We start from the raw sequence: 10,182 nt of genomic DNA on the forward strand, positions 1-10,182 counted from the left end.
GGGCCCAGCCGCTCCGCGGCATGTGGGATCTTCCCAGACCGGGGCACGAACCCGTGTCCCCTGCATCGGCAGGCAGACTCTCAACCACTGCACCACCAGAGAAGCCCCACTCTCACCACTCTTATTCAACATAGTTTTAGAAGTTTTAGCCACAGCAATCAGAGAAGAAAAGGAAATAAAAGGAATCCAAATCAGAAAAGAAGAAGTAAAGCTGTCACTGTTTGCAGATGACATGATACTATACATAGAGAATCCTAAAGATGCTCCCAGAAAACTACTAGAGCTAATCAATGAATTTGGTAAAGTAGCAGGATACAAAATTAATGCACAGAAATCTCTGGCATTCCTATATACTAATGATGAAAAATCTGAAAGTGAAATCAAGAAAACACTCCCATTTACCATTGCAACAAAAAGAATAAAATATCTAGGAATAAACGTACCTAAGGAGACAAAAGACCTGTATGCAGAAAATTATAAGACACTGATGAAAGAAATTAAAGATGATACAAACAGATGGAGAGATATACCATGTTCTGGGACTGGAAGAATCAACATTGTGAAAATGACTCTACTACCCAAAGCAATCTACAGATTCAATGTGATCCCTATCAAACTACCACTGGCATTTTTCACAGAACTGGAACAAAAAATTTTGCATTTTTTATGGAAACACAAAAGACCCCGAATAGCCAAAGCAATCTTGAGAACGAAAAAAGGAGCTGGAGGAATCAGGCTCCCTGACTTCAGACTATACTACAAAGCTACAGTAATCAAGACAGTATGGTACTGGCACAAAAACAGAAAGATAGATCAATGGAACAGGATAGAAAGCCCAGAGATAAACCCACGCGCATACGGACACCTTATCTTTGATAAAGGTGGCAGGAATGTCAGTGGAGAAAGGACAGCCTCTTCAATAAGTGGTGCTGGGAAAACTGGACAGGTACATGTAAAAGTATGAGATTAGATCACTCCCTAACACCATACACAAAAATAAGCTCAAAATGGATTAAAGACCTAAATGTAAGGCCAGAAACTATCAAACTCTTAGAGGAAAACATAGGCAGAACACTCTATGACATAAATCACAGCATGATCCTTTGTGACCCACCTCCTAGAGTAATGGAAATACAAACAAAAATAAACAAATGGGACCTAATGAAACTTCAAAGCTTTTGCACAGCAAAGGAAACCATAAACAAGACCAAAAGAGAACCCTCAGAATGGGAGAAAATATGTGCAAATGAAGCAACTGACAAAGGATTAATCTCCAAAATTTACAAGCAGCTCATGCAGCTCAATAACAAAAAAACAAACAACCCAATCCAAAAATGGGCAGAAGACCTAAATAGACATTTCTCCAAAGAAGATATACAGACTGCCAACAAACACATGAAAGAATGCTCAACATCATTAATCATTAGAGAAATGCAAATCAAAACTACAATGAGATATCATCTCACACCAGTCAGAATGGCCATCATCAAAAAATCTAGAAACAATAAATGTTGGAGAGGGTGTGGAGAAAAGGGAACACTCTTGCACTGCTGGTGGGAATGTGAATTGGTTCAGCCACTATGGAGAACAGTATGGAGGTTCCTTAAAAAACGAAAAATAGAAGTACCATATGACCCAGCAATCCCACTACTGGGCATATACCCTGAGAAAACCAAAATTCAAAAAGAGTCATGTTCATTGCAGCTCTATTTACAATAGCCCAGAGATGGAAACAACCTAAGTGCCCATCATCAGATGAATGGATAAAGAAGATGTGGCACATATATACAATGGAATATTACTCAGCCATAAAAAGAAACGAAACTGAGCTATTTGTAATGAGGTGGATAGACCTAGAGTCTGTCATACAGAGTGAAGTAAGCCAGAAAGAAAAAGACAAATACCGTATGCTAACACATATATGTGGAATTTAAGAAAAAAAAAATGTCATGAAGAACCTAGGGGTAAGGCTGGAATAAAGACGCAGAGCTACTGGAGAACGGACTTGAGGATATGGGGAGGGGGAAAGGTGAGCTTTGACAGGGCGAGAGAGAGTCATGGACATATACACACTAACAAACGTAGTAAGGTAGATAGCTAGTGGGAAGCAGCTGCATGGCACAGGGATATTGGCTCGGTGCTTTGTGACAGCCTGGAGGGGTGGGATAGGGAGGGCGGGAGGGAGGGAGACGCAAGAGGGAAGACATATGGGAACATATGTATATGTATAACTGATTCACTTTGTTATATAGCAGAAACTAACACACCATTGTAAAGCAATTATACCCCAATAAAGATGTTAAAAAAATATTTAAAATTATGTTTCTGATATCTAGTAAGAAATTATATGAGCTTTGTATTTTATCTCAAAATTTGTAAAAGTTTAAAACAATATATACCCAAAAAAGCTGCTAAATTTCAACACTGATTATTTTTGCCTAATGACATTTTATAAGAACAAGGAAGCAGGGCTTCCCTGGTGGTGCAGTGGTTGAGAGTCCGCCTGCCCATGCAGGAGACACAGGTTCGTGCCCCGGTCCGGGAAGATCCCACATGCCGTGCAGCGTCTGGGCCCATGAGCCATGGCCGCTAAGCCTGTGCGTCCGGAGCCTGTGCTCCGCAACGGGAGAACCCACAACAGTGAGAAGCCCGCATACCACACACACAAAAAAACGAACAAGGAAGCATGTACCCTTGTATAATCACCTAATGCTTACCTAGGAATTGCTAAATTATTGTTATATAACATGTACTTTTGGGATCTTACTTATTTTGACTGAAGAATAAGAGGATCACCCCATTTTTTTAAACAAATCTGATAGTTTTAACAAATAACAAAGGTTGGCAAGAATGTGGGGAAAAGGGAGCCCTTGTACAGCGTTGGTGAGAATGTAAATTGGTGCAGCTGGAAAACATTATGGAGGTTTCTCAAAAAACTAATAATAGAACTACCATATGACCCAGCAATTCCACTTCTGGGTATACATCTGAAAAAAAAAAAAAAACACTAATTCAAAAAGATACATGCACCCCAATGTTCATAGCAGCATTATTTACAATTGCCAAGATATGGCAGCAACCTAAGTGTACATCAACAGATGAATGGATAAAGAAGATGTGGCATATATGTACACACACACACACACACACACACACACACACACACAATGGAATACTACTCAGCCATAAAAAAGAATGAAATTTTGCCATTTGCAGCAAGATGGATGGACTTGGAGGACATTATGCTAAGTGAAATAAGTCAGACAGAGAAAGACAAATACTGTATGATATAGCTTATATGTGGAATCTAAAAAGCACCACAAACCAGTGAATGTAACAAAAAAGAAGCAGACTCACAGATACAGAGAACAAACTAGTGGTTACCAGCGGGGAGTAGGAAGGAGGGAGGGGCAATAAGGGAGGGACAGGCGATTAAGAGGTACGGACTATCAATATTAGGTATAAAATAAGCTAAAAGTACAACATAGGAAATATAGCCATTATATAATAACTGTAAATGGAGTATAACCGTTAAAAATTGTGACTCATTATATTGTATACCTATAATTTATATAACATTGTACATGAACTATACTTCAATTGAAAAAACCTGATAGTTTTACTATGTTATGTTTTAGAGTTAACTGCTACCGGTCAATTTTTTCCCAGGCACAGAAAGGGTCTCTTCAATATTAGTTCTTTGTTTAAGTTTTTCTGCTCTCTATAATGTAACTGCCTCTTACATTGCTACTGAAATTAAATATATTTAATTTCAAGAGAGTCCCATAGCAGCTGAATAACTTGGCCTAAGAAGCTAAAGGATGATTCATCTAAGTCCTCTTGTCATGTAAAAAGGCAAATAATTTATGGTAAATCAATTCAATTGTATGTCAACTTTTTTATTGAAAAGGAAATTAATAACCCTACAACAAAGTATATGCTTATTCAAATAAAGAAATCCCTCTTCGTCTCTTTATGCCTTATAAATATCATCAGTCTGAAGTCATTCTTAGGACACAATACCTCTACGGAATATTAGAGGTTGCAGCTTAGGTTGGTTCCATCTTCTTTAATTCACATCCTCTAAAACCTGGCAGGGCCAACATGCAGCCACTTTAATCCCAGAGAACCAGAGTGTATGTAACATCTCTGAAATTTTCAACAACAAAAATATATTTGCCTAATTGGCTAGAACACATAAACTAGAAGGCCAAGAGGTTCTGGCCACAGCTATTGTGTTTCTAACCTCTGCCAGGAGTCATGAATCAATTACTTTGTCTCTGCACACATTTGTTCATTCACTTATCTAATTTTTGTGGGTGCCTACAGTGTACTGGATGGACATTGTTAAGCCTCAAGAATACAAAATGAATAAGAAATTGTCCTTGCCTCAAGGAGTTTATAACCTAGCATGATAGTCTCTGAAATTAGCTTGCTGAGAATCACAAAGGGAGTTTTTTTAGAAAATAGTGCTTCCTCAGTTTTACCCAAAAATATTCTGATTCTGCAAGTATGAAATGGAAACTAGGCAATCTGATGTGATCAGCCAGATCAACTGGTCTGCACATTGTTTTTTGGGAACCTCTGGTCTAATAGATTATAATTAATCATAATACTTGAAGCTGATTATAATTAATTATATAATTTGAATCAGTTCAGTTTAATGCCACTAAAATTACACAATAATAAAACTATGAAAGATTAACATATGAAAAGGAAATAGAAATGAATAAATTCTCCATATGCCCTTGAATCACATTTGAACCATAGATAATACTAAAAAGCCTAACAAAACCATCTCCACTCATGGAAGTTATCAGTAAAAATTACTGTAGCTCTCACCATAAAGATTCTGATAAAGAGGTCTACTAGTAAAAATATTTGAAAACTCATGCCCTAATCATTTGTCTGAGATAAAGTAAACCTCTGCCACTTTTCTCACTTAGTAAGGAATTGAACTTACAGTTAGTTCTTTTTAGTTGGTCATGGCCAGCAGATGGCAGTTCAGGATCACGTACTCTCTTTCCCTTGGGATTAGACCAAATTCAATCTGAGTTTTTATAGCCACCAAGCAGTTGGTTTTAGTTTATCTGCCTTGTAACAATCAGCTTTTAGAACATGGCCTACAATTAGTACTCCTCAAATTCTCTGGAATACTTATGAATTCTTTCTTCCATCACATTATTTTCAATTAAAAGTAACTGCCAGGCCTCCCTGGCGGCGCAGTGGTTGAGAGTCCGCCTGCCGATGCAGGGCACACAGGTTCGTGCCCCGGTCCGGGAGAATCCCACATACCGCGGAGCGGCTGAGCCCATGAACCATGGCCGCTGAGCCTGTGCGTCCGGAGCCTGTGCTCCGCAACGGGAGAGGCCACAACAGTGAGAGGCCCGCGTACCGCAAAAAAAAAAAAGTAAAGATCTGAAAAAAATGCCCTTGTGGCCAGGGTGAGGGGAAGAGTAATTATTATGAAATATTCCCAAAGCCTTCTCCATGATAAAGGACTACCCTCCAGGAGAAACAGCTTTACCAGAACTTTGTCCCAGATTCATGAGGGAAGGACATTCCTCTCACTCCAGCCCTTCCAGTCTTCCTGTCTTACCTAAAGTGAGGGAAGGACTATCTAAGAATAAATACTTGTGAAAATCACAGGCAAGAGACATAGACCCAGTAAAAGACTGACACTGAATTGGAAAATTATAGACCCTCCCCCTCCCCTACACCTTACCACCACTCCAGCAAGGCTCCAATGTAATAGTAGTGGGTTATAACTGAAAAAAACTGCAATACACAGGCTCTCTCTAAGGAGAAGAACTTAGGGAAGCCCAAGGTCAATAGAAAATATAAAACCAAGAACACTAGAGGAATCTGAAGACTCTGGCACCTATAGCTACAGCAAACATTAAACAAAGTTCAACTCCTAGACAGATTACCATAAACTCTCACACACCTCAATTCCTATTACCTAATACAATGTACCAGGCTTCTGACAAAAAATTGAAAAGATACATCAATATATAAGAAAAAAGTCCAAAGAGGCAAAGCAAGCATCAGAACCAAACTTAGATATGAAGCAGATATTGGAAGTATTAGAAAAGGAATTTAAAATAACTATGGCTTCCTTGACTTCATAGGTTTTTACCTTTCTTGCTTCTGCTAAGCCAGTTAACACTGGTCTGTTTGCTTTCCAGCCTCCAAAATTTTTTGCCCAATTTTTGTTTCTGGACTTTTTTTGTCCTTGTGGATTTTTCGCTATGTTAAATAGTATTTTAGGAGATAGTAAAGGTAAAGGAATGTATTCAATCCACTCTCTAATAAAACTATATTGCTGAATACTTTAAATATAATGAGCTGTATCATTTTTATGAAGACAATATGTTTTATGAAGAAAAAGTTATTTAGTTGAAAAGAAAAAGTATTCCTTTACATCTTCCTGTAATCCTCTCAGAGTTAAGGTCAAGTTTCTCAGCATGTCATGGGAGACCCCTTCTGAACTGGTCCTCTCTCTACACACCCTCACCTATGACCTCAGCAGGACCACTGGAGGAGAAACCATGGGCCAGGATCTTTCAGGTTACCCATGAAATAGATGAGAATTCACTTTACCAATGCTATTGCTGCCCCTAATTTCTCTGTGCCTGTCTTCTTTTTTGTAAGATAGGAACCATGCATGACATTTATCTCATTGAATATGTTTTATCAGATCAGGCCAGGAAATCTATGCTACATTGTGAAAAGTGGCCTTTTTAGAAAAAGGTTTCTATAGAAACACTAAAGTGTTGCCAACTGGGTAGCTTACCTTAAGTCTTACCTAGACGAGAGCATTTCCAGTTCTTTATACCGACATAAGTGTTTCACCACTCGCTCATTGTGGATTAAGTTGAATCGCCGGTTCCCCACCCACTGTGTCAAAACAAAAGCAACTTAAAAGGAGAAGGCAAGGGACAGAGCATAGACTTTGAAACTGCAAAATCTTAAATGTCATTTAAGTTTCAATCTTTATCCTTTCCTGCTTAATGGAAGCGGAGATTCAGAAGGTGAGGTTCTTCTTCTCAAACATTTCAAATGAATCTAAAAGAACCAGTCAAATGAGAGCTGCTCAATTCTTAAAGGCTAAAAGTTGCTATTTAGCCATAGAACAACTTCACTGCTGTTTGAACATTTGTACTTATAATGTTACTGAACAGGAAGGACATGGAAACTGAGCTCTCCATGGATTTATATGACAATGTAAACCCTGCACCCAGAAAGCATGCTAGATGCAGTGTGTCGATTCTTGAGGTGTGTCTTTCACAATAATCTCAATTACACCATGAAAATTATCTATAATACACAAGACCCACCTCAAATGAAAAACTTTCTGATGAGACAATGAGCATACATTGGCTTGTTTGCTTGGGACAAGCCTATAACCACAATGAAAATGAGCCTGCTACTAGGAAAAAATTAGAACACCCATGAGTTAAGAAGGCAAATGTTATCAAGCAGATCTTTCAGGCTGGTAGTCTTGAACCCTTGGGAACCTTGAACCTTGTATTTTCATTTCAATGATAGTCTAAAAAAATTAATATAAGCACTATAAAGCTAATATTTTTAAAATATTAAGCAGGTTATATTTTTCTTTTCCTAATTAATCATGTTCCCCAGTACCCTACTATCATGCATGCTAAGCCAGATGGAAGCCCCAGGGAAGAAGGTACAAACTAGAAGAAAATTCCATAAATGGGAAAGATATGATAAAAGGCAAAGTAATCCTACTTCAAGATTAGGAAGGGAAGCAGAAGCCCTCTGGAAAGGGAAGGAGATGGAAGAAATGAGGCAAGAGGTCAGAAACTATTGTGTCCTCATTTATCTCCCAAACCTCACTCCTCCTTGTTCCTTTCTTCTCCATTCAAATTGCTTCTTCCTGGAGTAAATCCTTTAGGAGCTCTTTTAGCAAGGATCTGTGAGTGGTAGGTTTTCTCACTTTTGTCTTAAAATATATTTATTTTACCTTATTTTAGCCTTCCAACTGAATGATAATTTAGCTGGGGATAGAATTCTAAGTTGACAGATTTGAAGCTTCTATTCGATTAACTCTGAACTTGTTCAGTTCTGTTGGAGTCTACTGTCATTTTAACTAATGTTCACTTTTAGTGTAATTTTTTTTAAATCCCTGGTTGTTTTAATATTTTCTTTTATTTAAGTGTTCTGTAAGTCTTTGTCCTGAGCATTCATGTCTTTCATTAATTCAAGAAAATTCTCAGTCATTATCTTTTGAAATACTGCCTCCCTTTCACTGTCCAGTCTCTCCTTGGAAATTCCTATTAGATAGACATAGGACATCTCCCTTTTTCTTCCATGTCTCTTAAACTCTCTTTCATATTTTCCATTTCTTAAATAAACCCTTTGAGATTCACATACTGTTTACATTTCCTGAGATCTATATCTTAGGTCATGAATTCTCTATTTAGGGAATAAAGGTTTCAAGTTATAACTATATTTTTCAATTTTTATTTTTAAAAGTTCTGTTTTTTAAAGCTTGCCTTTTATAGTATATCATTTTCCTATGCTTTCTATTTTTTCTTATCTCTTAAACTATTTTAAACATTTGTATTTTGCAGTGCTGTAAGCTGAAGTTTGGGGGAGGGACGTTTTGAGAATGTATCAATCTGCTGTTTATTGAATCTGATAACTTTCACACATGGTGAATTGTTTCCTCCTTTGTTTTGTAATTTTAAAAATGTGAGTTTATCTTCAGTGGGAATTTTTTTCAGTGAAGACTTGGATTTGGAAGTACTCTCCAAAGTAGCTTATTTGTTTATTTGATTTTTGTTTTTTCCAGGCTGCTGAGTGGTACCACCAATGGGGACAAGTTTTTACATTAACTTTTTCATTTCGGGAGTGGGGGCAGGGCAGTTTTTCCTGGACCATGCTGGAAGTTCCAAACCTATACATGGAGAAAACTTGGGATTTTTGATTTGTTGTTTTGTTTTGTTTCTCATACCTAAAGACCTAAGCATTGACAAATTCCCTTTGAATCTCCCTGAGACAGTGGGGAGAGTTTTCCTAATCCTTCTTTCACAGAGATACATCCCTTTCAGTGTCCCTGCATAGGTTTAAAATCCATGTCCCTAAATAATAGCATTAATTTCTAAGTGTGAAAATTACCTCTGCTCACCAGGGCCACTATATGGTGAGCTATGTGTTCAAAGTAGTACTCATGTTTAACTCTTTTACCAAAGTCAAACTTCTTTTTTTGGAGAGATAGTTCAAAATTAAAAGACATTTCATAGAAAAGTCAATCCATCGAGACTTTCATTTGTTTGTAGAAAGCAATATGATGCAAGGGAGTTATGAACTACTTTGATTGTTATAGGCCAATGAGAGAAGAAAAACACACAAGAAGCATATATAATACATGAATGATGTGTTCAATCCAAGCGGAGCCTTCATGTATAAATTAGGGAAAGTTTTACAAGTGGTACAAATAAAGACAAGTGGTGGAATAATTGAACTGAGTCATCACACAGCAAATGCTATAAAGGGCATGTCGTCATAAAAGAGCAGTGTGTTATACAGATTCCATCTTTGTACACAGACGCTTTCAAGAGTTCATGACCATTATGTGTAGTGGTAAACATGCAAAGAAAAGTTTCTTTTTTTTTCTTGAATTTTATTTTATTAATTTTTTCACACAGCAGGTTTTATTAGTTATCCATTTTATACGTATTAGTGTATATATGTCAATCCCAATCTCCCAATTCTTACACCACCACCACCCGCCTGGCCACTTTCCCCCTTCTTGTCCATACGTTTGTTCTCTAGATCTGTATCTCAATTTCTGCCCTGCAAACCAGTTCATCTGGACCATTTTTCTAGGTTCCACATATATGCGTTAATACATGATATTTGTTTTTCTCTTTCTGACTTACTTCACTCTGTATGACAGTCTCTACATCTATCCACGTTTCTAAAAATGACCCAATTTCGTTCCTTTTTATGGCGAAGTAATATTCCATTGTATATGTGTACCATATCTCCTTTAACCATTCGTCTGTCGATGGGCATTTAGGTTGCTTCCATGACCTGGCTCTTGTAAATAGTGCTGCAATGAACTTTGGAGTACATGACTCTTTTTGAATTATGGTTTCCTCTGGGTATATGCCCAGTAGTGGGATTGCTGGGTCATATGGTAATTCTACT

The sequence above is a fragment of the Monodon monoceros genome, unplaced genomic scaffold (assembly GCF_005190385.1).
Source record: "Monodon monoceros isolate NGI ecotype Baffin Bay Population unplaced genomic scaffold, NGI_Narwhal_1 Super_Scaffold_7, whole genome shotgun sequence".
Taxonomy (NCBI): Eukaryota; Metazoa; Chordata; class Mammalia; order Artiodactyla; family Monodontidae; genus Monodon; species Monodon monoceros.